Here is an 18,290-nt window from a genome sequence, read left to right as displayed (position 1 = left end):
TAGACCCAAACCCAATAAGACTTATTTTAAATAGGCCCAAACTCAATAATAAAACTTATATTTTAATAAGCCCAATAACTTAAAACAAATAAAACTACAAAGACAAACCCTAACAGCTCACTCTCACTCAGCCTCTCTTCTCCCTCACGTTCTGCCTCCTTTATTCATCTCCTCTGCCCAAAAACTTGCTGAAGCTGCCGAAGCAGAGAAAGAAAGAAAAAAAAATGAAACCTCCTCCTGTCTTCCTCCCTATTTTTCTACATAGCTGCTGGTGCTGAAGCTTCTTTCCATAGTAAACTAGAAGGAGTGTTAAGGTAAATATTATTTATTTTTATATTAGAGTCCATTTTTAGTTGTTAGATAGATTCAATGTGTTTATTTTGGTTATCTCTTTGTTTTGTGTAGATAGTAGAATGGTAAGAAGCTCAAAAAAAAGTTGTGTTGAAGGAGCTAGTGGTAGTGGTAGTAATAATAGAGGTGGGACTCATTCAAATAGGAAAGATCCAGCTTGGAAGCATGACATTGAGGTTGATACTCCTGGAAGTTATAAATATCTTGAGTGTGTATATTGCAAAAAAGTTATTAAGGGTGGTGTTACGAGGTTGAAAGATCACCTTGCTCGAACTAGGAAAGATGTTGCACCATGTCCGAAGGTCCCCGAAGAAGTGAAGAATGAATTTGTGGAGTACTTGAAAAAAAAAACTTTGGAAAAACATGTGAGTTAAATTAAATTTGAAGAGTTGGTTGAGTCAGGTTCTTATTTTTCACAAAATGCTCCCATTCCTAGTAGAGGTATAAGAGGGCCAATAGATAGGTTTATGATGAATGTAGGTGGTGATAATGGTGATAAGACAGCCGCTGAACCAACTCAAATAACTCCAAAAAATGCAAAAGAAATGCGCAATAAAGTTTGTATGGACATTGGGAGGTGTTTCTTTGAGAATGCTTTGCCTTTCCATTTAGCTAAGAGTCCTTCGTTTATCAATATGTGTCGTTCAATTGAACATTATGGTAGGGGATTGAAACCTCCTAGTATGTATGAGCTTAGGACATGGATATTGAAGGAGGAGCTAAAGACTATTGATGCTATAGTTGAGGATGTTAAGAAGACGTGGCCACAAACGGGAGTTTCAATTATGTCTGATGGATGGTCAGACATCAGAAATCGAAGTATAATTAACATATTGGTCAATAATCCTAGTGGTACCGTGTTTTATAAAAGTGTTGATGCATCTTCATTTATCAAAGATGCAAAAAGGTTGTTTAAAATGTTGGATGATGTTATTGAAGAAATTGGAGAGCATCTTGTTATTCAAGTAGTAACTGATAATGCAAGTGCCTACAAAGCAGCGGGTACATTATTAATGGAGAAAAGAAAGCATCTATATTGGACTCCATGTGCTGCACATTGTCTTGATTTGATGCTTGAAAAAATTGGAGAGTAGCCACAACATAAGAATGCCTTACTGAAAGCAAAAAAATTGAGCAAGTTTATTCACAATCATCAATGGGTCCTAAGCTTGATGCGAAAATTTGCCAAAAGAGATATTTTAAGACCTGCTGCCACAAGATTTGCAACCGCATTTCTTACATTGCAAAGCATTTATCAAGTGAAGCAACCTTTAGAGGCTATGTTTACTTTTGAAGAGTGGACAAGTTGTGCTTGGGCATCTAAACCAGAAGGAAAACAAGAGGAAAATAGTTTTGAAGGACAAACATTTTTTGCCAAGTGTGGTTTATGCCATTAAGACCACAAAATCTTTGGTTGAAGTGCTGAGGTTAGTTGACGCTGATAAAGAACCAGCTATAAGTTATCTCTAAAATGCCATGGATTCAGCAAAAGAAAAAATAGCACAAAATTTGGGTGGGGAAGAAAAAGATTACAAGGAGATATGGGAAATAATAAATGAGAAATGAGAACTTCAGTTGCATCGACATTTGCATGCCGCTGTGTACTTTTTGAATCCTCGTTGTCATTATGCACCAGGATTTTCCAACCATCCAGAGATCAAGTTGGGTTTGTTCCATTGTATGGACAAAGTTATACTGAACCTCGAAGACAGAGAGAAAGCTAACCTTCAATGTAGCACTTTTCACAACAAGGAAGGGTTCTTTGGATTCACCCAAGCTAAACAGACATTTGAAAAACGATCACCAGGTAAAGGTCTAAATTTATTTCTAATACTGTTAGAAAATTTGTAGTATGTATACTAAAGTAAATGTTCTTTTAATGTTCAATTTTAGTAGAATGGTGACTCAATTTGGAGATGGCACTCCAGAGTTACAAAAATTTGCCATCAAAGTATTGGGTCTAACTTGCTCAGCATTGGGATGTGAGCGGAATTGGATTACTTTCAGTCAAGTTCATACAAAAAAAAGAAATCGACTAACTACCTTAAGAATGCATTCTTTGGTATATATAATGTTCAAAAAAAGGTTGAAAGATAGACATATGAAGTTGACATCTCTATCAAAAGAAGATGATGATTCATTGATTGATGAGTTGCCATATGATGATGAATGAGTCGTTGATGAAAATGAAAATGTTGAAGAATTGCAAAGGCCAAAGGATGAGGATCTTGGAGTTAATGTTGAAGGATTGGGATTGACTTTAAACCAAAACAATACAAGTGCTCCACAATCTAGTTCAAGAGCGGGTTCATAAACTCTAATTCTTGTTTTAATTTAGATTATGATACTGTGTTTTTTCTTAGGAAAACGAAAGACCGTAGTAGACTTGGATGAAGATGGATGGGAGAATATTGATGGCGACAATGAGCGTGATGATGATGATGATGAGGATGATGATGATAGGATTTTACAATATAATGATTTGTCAAGCAATGATGAATTGGAATATGATTTCTAAATCATCCTCCCATTAAAAGTTTGTTCTAGGATAGTAGAATCTAGGATTCTAGTTCTAGAAACAAAAGTTAACTTTATTTTAGAAATTTAGATAATTTATGAGATATTTATGTTTGAGTTTTATGATACATTTTATGGTATGTTTGAGTTTTATGACATTTCTTATTCTATGTTTGAGTTTTATAAGACACGTTGATCTTACTTTATATCTTTAGATGTTATAAAAATATTTTTTTAATTAAATATTTGAGGCATACGACTCAATGCGCCTTGAGGTGTACGCCTCGCCTCACTCTCATTATAAATTATTTTTAGGAGTGGGTAGCATTATTTTGACTTGATATTTGTAGTTGAAGTTTTGTTGTTTTCATGTTGCTTTGTAGTTGTTGATACAACTTTTGTGGGAGGTCTTTGTATTTTGTAGTGTTTTGGCATCAATTTTCCACTATCTTCAAAGTTGGTATCGATTTCATTATCTAAGATGAGCATAAATTACAGTTTTTTAAAATGTTAACATTGTCATTTTCACTTTTATATAAGTTTAAGTGACAACAATACCAGGACAACAAGCGAACAACTAAACAACAACATATGTTATATTAAAATTTTAAAATACCTTTCCTTGTTCTTAATATACTGCCTAGATTTTTTCAATTCAGTGTTTTCCCTTCTAGATTTGCAAAGTTAACGAGAAAGCAACTACACTATAGGGAGAAATACCATTAAAATATGAGAATCAAACAAAGAACAACCAAATTTGATGAATAAATTAAACTAACCACGCACTAAACAACTTCATATTTTTTTTAATGATTTTGTTTCAAAATGTTTGGGCAACTCTAGATCAGTAATTTTTCTGTTCACGTAAATAGCTCTTATGTAAATCTTCTCTCGTTGGCATTAATGGAGGTTTTCTGTTGATCTTCTCTTACTACCATTCATGGAGATCTCCTTTCGCTGGTTGCTGCCATGGCTAAATACCGAAGAAAACTACTCGCCGGCGTTCATGGAGTTCTCTCTTTGCTGGTTTGCGGTGGCTGTCTACGGAAGTTGAAGCTCGCCAGCGTCGTGGGTCGCCTGAGAAGGTGGAGATCTGGCCGCCTGCAAAGGAGAGAGCAAGTAATATTCCTGAAAAAAAAACTTTTGTGTCGTACAAATTAGGGGTGAGCATCGGTCGGTTTGGACGGTTTTTTCATAACATAAAATGCAAAATTCGGTTTTCGGTCCGAATTAGTGCAATCCAAAAACCGACCGACCAAACTAGTTAAAAGAAAAAACCGACCGTTTTGGACCACGGTTTGGTCAGTTAAACCGACCAAACCGATATTTTTTTTTTTTTAAATTTTAAAATTTTTTTTTTGAAAGTTTTAGTTAAAAATCTAAAATTTTTAGATTGTTGGAATCCATTTTTGTGCATTTTAAAAACATAAATATATAGAAAATAATTTCATATTTTTTTGTATTTTTATTTAATCATTTTAATAATTAATAATTATATAATATTATATTATTATATATTATATTGTTCGGTCGGTTTCCGTTCCGCCGGTCGGTCCGGACAAAATTTTCAAACCGACCGAACAGTGGCGGTTTGCGCACGTTAGCGGTTTTTTCGGTGTTCGGTTTAATCGATTTCGGTTTTTTCAGTGTTCGGAAGGTCGGTGTATACGGTTTTTTCGGTTTTTCGAATTTTATGCTCAGCCCTACGAACAACTAGTGTTTCACATTATTTTAAGAAAACAATTTTTTAAAGACAATTACAAAAAATAAAAATTTAATTTAATTTAAATTTTTTTGTTTATATTTTTCTCATATCATTTTTTGTATTTGATAAAATTTTTGTTTTTGAATTTTTTAAACACAAAAATTAAAATATTATTTTATTTTTGTTTCTTTATTTTAAAAAAATAAAAATATGTTTGGTAACTATTTTTGTTTTTTATTTTTAAAAATAATAAATGAGTTTGATAACTTTTATTTTTATTTTTTGTTTAAAAATATGAGGTGTTGATTTGAATAAGAGAAAAAGAAAAAAAAAATCGAAAACGGTTTTAAAAAGTTTTGAAAGTGAAAAAAATTTATTTTCAAAATTTAATAAATTTTAATTAAAATTTAAAAAATAATTAATAAAAATAGAGTTATCAAACACATTTTATGTTTAATTGTCAAATTTTTAATTAATTAAATAAAAAACTATTTTTTTAAGTGTTACCAAGCAGCACCATATATATCTCACCACTAATAGTATTTTCATTTTTTTTTCTTTCATTACTTTCTCTCTCTTACTTATTTGTCTTCACTTTGTTTCTCATGACTTTTTCGTATTAGTTTCTCTCTTTTCAATCCTCACTTTCTTTTTTCTCAAATTTTTTCTACTTACTTTCTCACTGCTTATTTTTCATTATTTTTTCTTTCACAATTATTTATTTCATTACTTATTACAAAAATTTAAAAGACTTATCTCTTTGAAAACATATTTATTAATTTTTTAAAAATAAATTTAAACTAAAAAAATTGTTTTTAGAAAACATTAACCAAAAACCACTTTGTTGTCCGTATTTTCACCTTTGACACATGGTAACCCCCAGTGACTAGCTCGGACGTTCATAGACATCATCGAGGCATGTTACTGCCTGAGGCCTCTAGACGGAGCAAGGGTTCTCTTTGGTGAAATCTTGTCATTGACAGTGGGTCGTGGGTGCCTTAGTAGATTACTCCCCGATGTTCGTTCTCGGAGATGGAGGTTCTCCAGCTCATGCATTTAAAGCGAGGGCTCTTGTCTCCTAGGTTCGAGGTTCTGGTTCTCGGACCTAAGATAAGGCGCAACGTGTCAACAAATGCAGGTTTTTAGAGCCAGAGGATCGTCTGACAATATTTATGGGCGATCTGTCAACAGTGTTGTCAAGTGTACGACTCGACAATTCGCACACCCACTACGTCGCCTGACATGGAAGTACTTACAGCACGCCCTGACACTACCTAGGGCATGTTCCCTACAAAGTAGGTGCTTTTTAGCAGTGGGCCCCGCAAATATCGTTTGGGTCACAGTCTCTATTTAATGCAGCTCAATGCATTGAATTAGTATTAATCCCCCGATAATGGGAATAATGTGTATTAATTACTTATGATTAGTATTAATGACCCCAACCTCTATAAATAGGGTTGTGAGTCTCATTGTAAAGGGTTCGGTTTTTTAGAGAAAAAACACATTCTACTCAGAGAAATCTAAACGCTGCCTGAGAATACTCCATTGGAACTTACCCTCACAAGCTTCCAATCCTCTTAATAACAAAGACTCATGGACTAGGGTTCTTTTATAACCCGAACCACGTAAAACCCATTGTGTTCTATTCATTTATATCTTTAATCTCTCATTTTAGAGTTGATTGCGAAAAAGACAGTCAACACACTTATTTTTTAAAAACTACAAATAATATTTTGTTTTCATTTCTTAAAACACAATTTTAAAAACAAAAATAAAAAGCAATGCCAAACATGCATAATTTTTTGTTTTTCATTTTTGTGAAATTATGAACTTTCTTTTTACAAAAATGAAAATACAAACTTTTTAATTAACAATTTTCTTAAATTATATATATAATGACAAGTCATAATACATAATTAAGGGGGCTTGCTAGTCTTTAAAAATAGCAATAAATTTCATTTAAACCATTTGGATTTGACAATGTAATTACTAAGAACTTATTTGGAAAGTCACCTTGTAATTGGAATTTGATGTAATTCAGAGTAATTACTCTATTTGATGTTTTTGTCTAACCATGTAATTACACACTAACTATGTAATTGGAAGTAATTGAGGGGTCTCAATTACACTCTCCAATTCTCATGACCCCCATAAGAATTGGGTGTAATTACATTATGTAATTACTACTTACTATCAATTTTAAATATTATTTAGTACATAATATTATTTTTCTCTATAATTACTAACTGTTTTACCAAACATGACAATAGGAATTCATAAGTAATTATCACTTGATATTCAAACACACTTTGTATTTTAAAATATAGTTTAATTACTTGGATATGTAATTACACGACCTAGTAATTACACAATTGTTTCTAAACATGCCATAAGTAAATACAAATGCAAGTTGTGTTTGGATGTTAAGTCATAATTATATATGATTTTTTTTGTTGTCATATTTGGTAAGGTTGTTAGTTCTTATACAATAAAATGATATTTTTTTTAGAAACACAAAAGAATAATATTGTGTTATTGTGTAATGTTAATATTTAAAATTGATGGTACAAGTAATTTTCACGTGCGAGAATTAGATAGTGTAATTAGCACATTTAAGTCTTTAATCACCTCGAATTAGATAATTATTGTATAGCGATTACCTAGTTAAATAAACATGTCTAATATATTAATTACTCTAAATTACATTCAAATCCAATTATAATGTGATTTTTCAAACTTTTATTTAGTCTATAAAAGTTTTCTGTTTAGACAAATAGTATGCACTACCAACTCATAATATAATCGTAAATTAAAAATACTCTCATAAATTAAACATCAAACTTAAACTATTCAACAAGAGATAGTCGAGAAATATGCGAAAACATCGAACTTATAATTGTTTACGATATTAATAGTCCCATCCAAATTAACCATGAGAGCCACAGTTCAAAAATTGAATTAACTTGGACCATCATTTATTTGAGTGAAAAATTAAAAATTAACTTACAAATAAATAAATAAAAGTAGATAAGCACATAATTTTAAAATAATAAGATGAGAATTTTTTTTACAAAAGTTTGATATGAAGATATTTACACATGAGAGTAATTGACATCTTGTACTGAAAAATAAATATTTTATACATTTTTGAATCTTGTGTTTTGTTCTATTACGTGTTAGGACTTTATGTTTTGACAAATTATTTTTTAAATTATGTATTTTGTAAAATAATTTAAATAGAACCCTCAATATGATTTTGGTCAAAATTTTATACACTAAAATCACAAATAATTAATCAAACTATCAATTTAGAATAAAAATAAAATCATTCTACTTAACATCTACATTGTTATATTCAATTTTTTCTTTATCAAAATTGAGTTTAGGAATCTATTTGAATCATTTTCCAAAAGACATGGTCTTGAAAAGAATTTGTCAAAATACAGGGTTTAAACATGTGATGGGAAAAAATACATGGTCCACAAAAATATAAAGCCATAAATAAAATATACATTTTTTAAAAATAAAGAACAAATAAAATATTATATTAATTTTAAATTAATTAAATAACAATTATTCACTAATATGAAGAGACATTTATTTATTTAAATTTCTATGCCATAAATATTTTCTTAAAAGAAAACTTAAAACTATAATCAGAATAATTTACTGAAAACATATTTAGTAGACAGCAATCACAATAATTAATAAAAATATTTCTAACACATGTTTAAAAGAAAATTCTTTATTGAACTGAAATTGTCAACTAAATAAATTAAATTAAAAAATTAAAATCTCAATATATATGTAACGCCCTAAACTCCAGGGACCGTTATGGTGTGCCTTGTAAACAGTGCTAAACTCACTAATCGAGTCATTTGGCCAAAATCGTGTAACTAAGTATGATTAGCGGTTTAGGGATTAAATTTTTTTGTTAAGATATAACGTTTCATTAGAACGTTTATTATATACATTGGGATCCAAAAAATATAATTTAAAGGTCTATTACAAGAAAATATTTACAACCAGCCGGTCTAAGCGGCAAAAAATGGTTTAACCCTAGCTCCTCTCCTTTAAACCTCGGCCGTGACGGTCGAGCAGCTGCATATGAACACATCGCCACCTAAGCTCTCCAACTCAAGGATGACCCAGCTTTGTTTTGCCTTTACCTGCACCACATAGCACCCGTGAGCCGAAGCCCAGCAAGAAAACTCAATATGCTTATAAACAGTTATAACATGTCATCAAATCATAAGGCACACGCCTAGCAGATATAGCCCTAATCAAGCAGGCACACAAATCCACGTAATGATGGGTATCTAGGATAAGGAATCCTGCCCTCTTGATTAGATGACTATCAAGTCAATCACCATCAGATAAGTGATTTATCACTGGTGGTTCTGGTAACCATACCGGGCTGATAGCCCTGAATAAAAGAGTGACAGTGGTACAAGTCACTAAGGTGGGTTCCATTCCCTTTATAAATAAGTGATCATTTCACTAGCTTAAACAAGATAGGTGCATGATAATTAGTCACCAACATAACCTTCCTCATGACCCTAGAGTCATAACTATGGAACACTGTTCCCTAGCCATGTGACAAGCAGTCACCTAGGCCTTAGGCCTTGGCTCTGAGTAACTAGTCCTAGACTAGCCAAGTGCTTATAATTTTCATCGACCTTCGGGTCGGTCCAGCATTAATACCCTATATGAGTCATTCAACGCTGATATCGATTAGATCTAATCTTCATTCGGCCCTGCGTCCTCGACGCTTATGCCGTTTCTGACTCTCAAGTCAGTGATACGCGGCCAGTGTCGATCCTGAACAGTTGGTGCCACACACAAGCAAGCAATGCTACCAAACATATATCATATGTCAAATATCCGAAAATAGGGTATTCAACATGCTTACTTAATAACTACCAGCATAATTAGGACCATGAATAAACATAGAGGCTCAAGCTCTGAACAATCTCATATTCAATACTCAAAGCATGCCCTATTCACATGTTTCTCATGCAACACATGCATCACATTTAATCACTTGACATGCCTCAACAATAACCATGCATGTCACATTTAAGCATCCAACATGCATCAAGAATAACCATGCATGTCACATATACACATGGTTCCGTTTTCTTACCTCTGATTCGAGCGAGAATTAATATAAGAACGACCCTTGAGAACGATAAACCTTTAAGCCTTTAGCGGTTACCTAGTCATAACCAAATATGGGACACCATCAATAAAATGAACACCAAAGGTTCCCAAACCAAGATCTAGCCTCCGGGACATCAATCCCCACTAATCCGGGTAGTAGGAACAATCCCGAGGCCTAAAACCAAGTTCCCGGGGCCAAAACACTTAAACGGGCTCAAACCTGACCAAGGGCTGCGGCCCTAACACCTTGGGTCGCGGCCCCCAGCCACTCCAGGAGCAAGGGCCGCGGCCCCCAGCAAGGAAAAAACCTCCCCAGCAGCTTCTTCAAGCTAGGGCCACGACACCCAAGAACAGGGCCGCGACCCCCAACCCAGAACCAGTCATAAACCCGTTTTCCATCATCCCAAACACCCCAAAAACATACCTAAACACTTCCAAATCATCAAATCAAACTTCCCAAGCTTCCTAATGATCCAAAACCTTCAAATCCCAAGGCTCAAACAAACCAAAAACCCAACGATTCACAAAGTCCAATTCTAAGCTTAAAAGCTTTAAAAACTTAAAACTTGAATTACCTCCAATTGAGTTGTTTCCAACTAAATCCTTCGGCTAATAAGCTTCCAATCTTTCCTATGATCGCTATGCCTCGATCCTCGCTTGAATCTGATTCCTAGAACTCGAGATTTCTTCGAAAATGCTTCAAACGGTAAAATGAACTATTGGGAAGAGAATAGAGGTTTTCTAACGTACGGTTCTATCTGACAAGCTACTTCAAGCTTAAGTAACCTCAAATAAAACTTAGTGCTCGGGTTCCCAAAAACATCCCCAGGGACATTATAGACAAAACTCCCAGAATTTCCTTCTGATCTCAACAACTCCCAAATTTATCATCAAATAACATCCTCATAACTCAATATCTCAATAAAAGACCCCCGTTATGACAAAATCGCTAATCAATAATATAAGACCGTCTCATGCCGAATAGCTCAAATATATCTCCATAATAATAGGATCTCATTCACAAATCACAATATGCACCCAAATATACAAATATGTCATCAATGGGCCAAATTACCAAAACACCCTAATAATCAAATGTGGACTCACATGCATGCATATAACATCATATTATATTATAATTCACATAAACATGCATATTATCAGTTAATGGCATAATTAAATAATTATGGCCCTCCCGGCCTACTAATCCAGCCATTAAATTGCATTAGGGATTTTGGGGTAATTACAATATCAATGGAAAAAAATATGGAATTGTAAAGATGTTTGAAAGTAGCCAAATTTTCACCGACTCACAATAACATAATTTTGAAACACCGTTCTACATCTCAGAAAGCCATAAATACTATATTTGTTATAATACCATTAAATGACCTAACATGTGAGTTGTTTATTCAAGAAGAGGAAAGAAAGGTGCATGATTCTGCGAATTATTTTTTAATATATTAAGAAATTGTATTTAAGAATTATACTATTTCATAATTTATTGGTAAATCAACTTTGATTCTTCGTCAACCAATAATGTGGAACCATTAACAATGTTAAAGTTAAACCGTTTGAAATCCAAATACAAGTATGATACTCTTTCTACTACCATGCTAATTAAGAATTGGTTTCAAAATGAAGAGTTAAAATTATTCAAACATATTGGTTCTGTTTGGTAAAATTTTTGTTTTTAAATTTTTTAAACACAAAAATGGAAATATTATTTTTATTTTTATTTCTTTATTTTAAAAAATAAAAATATGTTTGGTAACTATTTTTTTTTGTTTTAAAAAACAAAAAATAATAAACATGTTTGATAATTTTTATTTTTATTTTTGTTTAACAATATGAGGTGTTGATTTGAAGAAGAAAAGTAAAAAAATAATTTTAAAAAATTTTATTTTCAAAATTTAATAAATTTTAATTAAAATTAAAAAAAAATTAATAAATAAAAATAGAGTTACCAAACACATTTTATTTTATGTTTAATTGTCAAATTTTTAATTTTTTAAATAAAAAACTTTTTTTTAAGTGTTACCAAACGTAACCATTATTAACTTAACATTTCTTTAAAACTTTTGTTACTTCCAAGATAGTCTCTTTGTATTTTGTGTGTGCTTAAAACTAAATAACTTTATGCCAAACAAAAAAAACAGTACTGGGCCCTCGCTGAATAATTTGATACTATTATGATCATAAAGCGAAAGTATCAAAAATTTGCAGAAAGCATGTGTTGATTACAATGAATACTGTCAATAAAAATAGTTTTTCCCCTCAATTTTTACCAAGTTAATGATGAATTGAACCATTCTCAATTTTTTACATCTTGGTTTTTTCGAAATTCTGGGTGTAGAAGTTTGGCCATAGGAGTTGCTTGTTTTTTCATCATGGATCGTGATGAATGGGCGGCTTTGAACGATTCGTTTGACTACGATGATAGTGACGAGGATGTTATTGAGGGTGATCTCGAGGCGGCTTTTGTTGATGTCGGCAAAGATAATGTTGCGAGAACTCTAGTGGGGAAATTGATTTCCTCCAAGGTGGTTTCCGGGGAGCATATGACGCAAAGTATTGAATTTTTTTGGAAGATTAATGGTACCGTGACTGTCAAGGCAGTTGGTAACAATACGTTTTTATTTCGGTTTTCGGATCTTAATGATAAACGTAAAGTTTTTGGTGGTGGTCCATGGCTTTTAGAACATCAACTGTTGGCACTCGAAGTTCCTACGGGTGTTGGTGATTACAGTTCGTTGGCGTTTAATAGAGTGAAATTTTGGGTTCAGATTCATCTTGTTCCGATCTCGTGCATGATGGTCGATATGGGCAGAGAACTTGGTGGCCTTCTTGGACCGGTGACCGAAGTTGATGGGAATTCTTCCAAGGATTGCCTCAGAAGGTTTTTGCGGGTTCGTGTTGGCATCGATATTTCCAGAGGAGAAATCTAAATTTCCTCTCAAATATGAAAGATTGCCCGATATTTGTTTTTGTTGTGGAATTATTGGACACCCTTTGAGAGAGTGTGTTTCATTGCCGGAAACGGTGCCGAGAGGCCATAAGTGGAAGTATGGTGACTTTTTAAGGGCTGATCCGATTCAATGCTCATTTGGTTCATCTAAACGAACTCGCAAGGATGTGGGGAAGTTTGGTCGGGGCAAGGAAATGGTTTTTGGTGGATTGTCGGGCTCTAAGGCGGCTGTGGCTTCTTCGAAAACGACGACGGGAAGAAATCCGGCGGCTGCGCTTCCTGCTGGTCTTCGTGCTCCGTTTGGTTTGACCAAAGGTGATAAAGCTCCAGCTCATGCATTAATTACACCTCCTATTTCTGTGGATATGGTGAATAATAAAGGGAAAAAGGTTGAAAGAGGAAAGAAGAGTGATTCTTTGCCATCTATTCCTGATATTGTGGTGAGTCTTGATCACCAAATTAATGAGCAATTGCATATTTCCTGTAAAGGAAAAAAAGACAACTCTCCCATTAATTCCAACAATAGTGATACACGTGGATTTTTGCCTAATATTCCTGGAAAGGAATCTGAATCCTTTTTGCCTAATATTGACAAAAATAGCAACTCACGTGGTATTTTTGGTACCACTTGGATTCATGATATTGGGCCGGCTGTTAGTGGGCCTATTTCTCCAGCTGGGTTGGGTACAACAAGTGATCACGTGACTTCTTCTTTGGGTCACGAGAGTTTGCATGGAAGCTCCTCTTCATCTTTGTTAACGTCGTATGAGACTCTTTTGGCCAAGTTACCATCGACGTCGGGTGGTGGTGATTTCGTGGCCAAGCATAGCAACAGGCCGCCTGTGTTGGGAGTGAAACGAAGAGTCTTGCCAGCTTCTTTTGGAGATGCTCCATCGGGAAAGAAGGCAGATGCTGGGCAGAGGTTTGTGGGTCGTGAGGGTGGTGCCGTTTCGAAAAGAAAAGGTAGCAGGAAGTTGGCTGGACGAGTGGGTTTTGTTCCGTTAGTTTCGTCTCTGAAACTTGCTAAGCGGAGGGCGAGGGAGGTTGGTAGGGTGCGTGGTGTGGAAGAGACGGGGTTTTCTTCTTCCGTTGTTGACGAGGTTTTTTTGGTTGATGATGATTCGGTGGAGGGTGTTGATAAGTTTGGGTTTGGTTCTCTCGGGACACCCGCTGAGATGAACAGCGATGTCGGGGTGGTTTCTTTTGATTTGGCGGTGCCTGCTTTGCAGGGCCGCCTACCATTATGAATGTGTTGGCGTGGAACGTCCAAGGCGTGGGTAATGATAGGACGTTCCGAGCTCTCCACGCCAATGTTCAGGAAGTTAATCCCGATTTGGTTTTTTTATCTGAAACTCTTGGTACCGTTGCTCAAATGGAGTTACTTAGAGTTCGTTTGAATTTTGTGGGTAAGTTAGTTGTTGAGAAAGTGGGTCGTAGTGGTGGGTTGTGTTTGTTTTGGAAGGAAGGTTTTGATGTGACTTTGCTTGGATTTTCGCGTGGCCACATTGACGTTCTTGTCTATAAGATAGGGGTGGTTCCTTGGAGATTCACTGGTGTTTATGGGCAACCCGATTCCTCTCTCCGGGTTGATTTTTGGAATCTTCTTCGCCGTGTTGCCTATAATAATGCTTTTCCTTGGGTGTGTGGGGGAGATTGGAATGAAATTTTGACTAACTCAGAGAAAGATGGGGCTCTAGTAGGCCTAATTTTTTGATGAATAATTTTCGTAAGGCTCTTGAAGATTGTTTTCTGACGGATGTTGGTTTTGAAGGTCCTAAGTTTACTTGGTGTAATAAACGTCTTGATTCTACTTTTGTCCAAGAACGCCTTGATAGGTTTGTGTGTAATAACTCTTGGCTTGCTTTGTTCCCTAATACCCATGTCTCCCATCTGTCTCTTAAAGGGTCGGAGCATAGACCTATTGTGTTCTCTTCTATGGTTGCTCCGAGGGGTAAAGATGTACTCGTTTCGTATTCTCGTTTCCATTATGAGAATGCGTGGGTGGATGAAGATGATTGTCTGGATATCATTGGTCAAAATTGGAAGCTCAAAGATGATGATCCTATCCGAAATGTCCAACTTAATGTTCTTGATGTGGGCGGTAAATTGAATGTTTGGAATAAAAAAGTTCATAAGAGACACTGCAGTGCTATCACCAAAAAGCTTAAGGAATTTTCTATTGTGGATGCTAATCTTGATAATGTCAGCTGTGAGGAGCTTCGGAAAATTAAGAAAGAACTTGATGTTCTTCAGGAAAAAGAAGAGAAATATTGGGCATCTCGGGCAAAGAATGATTGGCTAAAATTGGGAGATAAGAATTCGGCTTTTTTCCATAAGTGTGCTTCCGGAAGACGTGCCAATAATAAGATTATGAAGATTCGGAATAGGGGTGGTGTTGAGGTGTCGGGGCAAGCTGAAATAGGAGTTGTTTTTGAAGATTATTTTGCTACCCTTTTTACATCAGATCAGCCTTCAGAGGTGGCCTTTGCTGAAGTCATCAATTCAGTCCCAAGGAAGATTTCCGAGGATTTGAACGATAGGCTTATTAAGAATTTTTGTGAGGAGAACATTCGCGAAGCTTTGTTTCAAATGGATCCTTCTAAGAGTCCGGGTGTGGATGGGCTCACAGCTGGGTTTTATCAGAAAAATTGGAATACAGTGGGACCTGACATTGTTTCGGCTGCTTTGTCTTTTCTCAATGGGGCATCTAGCTTGAAAGGTATTAACAAAACTCTTATCTGTTTAATCCCGAAAGTTGATAATCCCATTAGTGCTGTTGACTTTCGACCCATTAGTCTTTGTAATGTTTTCTACAAGATTATTACAAAGGCCATGACTAACCGCTTGCGTGAGGTCCTGGGTCATATCATCTCAGATGAGCAAAGTGCATTCCTTCCTGGTCGCCTTATTACTGATAATGCTCTTATCGGGTTTGAATGTGTCAATGCTTTAAAGAAAAAGAAGAGAGGAGATGGTTTCTGTGCTCTTAAATTGGATATGTCCAAAGCTTATGATCGGGTTGAGTGGTGTTTCTTGGAGCAAATTATGTTGAAACTCGGTTTTCATGGTGAGTGGATTAGGAAAATCCTTGACTGTATATCTTCTGTGGAGTACTCTATGCTGTTGAATGGTGAAGTTCTTGGGTCTATTACTCCTCAATGGGGTCTTAGACAAGGTGACCCCATGTCCCCTTATCTGTTTCTTCTTTGTGCCGAGGGCCTTTCTAGTTTGGTTAAGAGGGATTGTGATAATAAATTATTGTATGGCTTCCCTTGTGGTCGCGGTGGTCCTGTCATTTCTCATATGCTTTTTGCTGACGATAGTTTGTTCTTTTTCAAAGCTTCTGAAGGGAATTGCGTGAGATTCAAGTAGCTTTTGAACTGGTATGGGGCGGCATCAGGACAAATGGTTAACTTTGACAAATCTGCAGTTTGCTTTAGCCCTAATGTTCTGAACTCTGAGAAAGATTACTTGGTGGATTTGTTGGGGGTTAAGGGGGTTGAGTGCCATGAGAACTATCTGGGTCTTCCTTGTTTTGCGGGGCATAGCAAGTCTGGTTTGTTTAATGCCATCAGGGACAGAATTTGGAAAAAGCTTAATGGGTGGAAATCAAAACTGTTTTCTATGGCCGGTCGCGAGATCCTTATCAAAGCAGTTATCCAATCTATCCCTACTTATACGATGAACCTTTTTAAGCTTCCAAAAGCTTTCGTCAAAAATGTTCATCGTATGTGTGCTCGTTTTTGGTGGGGAGGAAATGATGTGACTAAAAAGATGCACTGGTGTACCTGGGAGAATCTTTGTTTGCATAAGGAAGAGGGGGGTATGGGTTTCCGAGATCTTCATTTGTTTAATCAAGCTCTCTTGGCAAAACAAGCATCTCGCATTTACAATGTCCCAAACTCTTTGGTTGGCCGTGTTCTAAAAGGTTTGTACTTCAGGAAGAGGTCGTTTGCTGAAATCACTAAGTCCAAGCGAGGTTCTTTTGTTTGGAAAAATATTCTCTGGGGAAAGGAACTCTTTGATTCTGGGGCGGTTTGGCGTGTTGGGAATGGTTTGGACATCGGGATCTACTCCGACAACTGGATTCCTTCAGTTCCGCCGGGTCTTGTGTCAACTCCTCACCGACTTGATGGGTTGGCTATGGTCTCTTTGCTTCGTCACATTTCGGGAGGTTGGAATAAAGAGCTTATTCGGGCTAGTTTTTTGGATAATGAAGCTGAGGCTATTCTCTCTATTCCTTGGTCCACCAACGATGTTTCCGACAAACTTATTTGGAATTTTGAGAACTCCGGATGGTTTACCGTCAAGAGTGGCTATTGGTTGGCTCGTCGTAACTTTGCTTTGACTCGTGCCTCCCCGTCTAATGGTTTTTCTGGATGGTGGAAGAAGATTTGGTCCCTCAACCTTCCTCCTAAGGTAAGACTTTTTGCGTGGCAAATATCCCATAATTGGATTCCTACTAAAGTTAATCTGGCTCGCCATGGTCTATTATTTGATGGTTTATGTCCTTTATGTGGGGTAGAAGAGGAAACTACTCATCATGCTCTTTGGGGCTGTCTTTCTTTGATACACTGTAGGAAGATTTGTAAGTTTGTGTTGGGTGACTCGAGGAGCCATTGCGTAGATTTTCTTGACTTTGTTCATCGATTTGTTGATCCCCTTCCCAAAGAGAGGATTGAATTGGTTATAGTAATTTTGTGGCGTATTTGGTTTCGGCGTAACAGGAAAGTCCATAACAATGTTGAGTTGACTCCTGAGCTTACTGTTATCTGGGCTAGAGACTACCTTGGGAATTTCCACAACAAACAGCAGGTGGTGGCTGACCCCCCGTCACGGCCGAGAGTGACTGGTTCTCAGGATGGTGCTTCAGTAGCAAGGTTGTCTTCCACTCTTCTGATATCCAAATGGGTTCCTCCCCCTCGTGGTTTTTTGAAAGTGAATACAGATGCTGCACTTAATTCGACAAATCATTGCAGTGGGTTGGGCATGGTGATTCGTGACGATTTGGGTGTGGCTAAAGCTTTGGCTATTTGGCACTTGGAAGGTTGTTTTGATCCAGAAGTTGCTGAAGCTTTGGCTATCCGAAATGCTCTCTCTCAATGTCTTTCCTTTGGGTATGACAACATCATTGTTGAGTCTGATTGTCTGAATGTTGTGCTTAAAATTAAAAACAATGTTTCTATCATTACTTCTTTGGGTCTTGTATTAGATGATATCGTTAAGCTTTGTAATAGGATCCATGTTGTTAGGATTGTTCATTGTCATAGACCTTGTAATGGTGTTGCTCACACTTTGGCCAAACTTGCTTTGTCGGCAAGTAGAAGTATTATTTGGTGGCCAGGGAATCCCAATTGTATTCATAACATGTTGATAGCGGATGCTATCCTTGAATAAACCCTTATCCCCACCTTTGTTGAGTGCTTGTTGCTCTTGGTGTTTGGTGGTTGAGTCTTTCTCCTCAAAAAAAAATATTTTTCGATAATATAATTTTATTATGTTATTTTTTTGGGATTGTAGTTCAATTGTTGCTATTGTTTAGGTGGGTCTCCCTAGTCAACATAATATCAAATATTCAACAATTAT

The sequence above is a fragment of the Humulus lupulus genome, chromosome 9 (genome assembly GCF_963169125.1).
Source record: "Humulus lupulus chromosome 9, drHumLupu1.1, whole genome shotgun sequence".
Lineage (NCBI taxonomy): Eukaryota > Viridiplantae > Streptophyta > Magnoliopsida > Rosales > Cannabaceae > Humulus > Humulus lupulus.
This window is presented reverse-complemented; position numbering follows the sequence as displayed.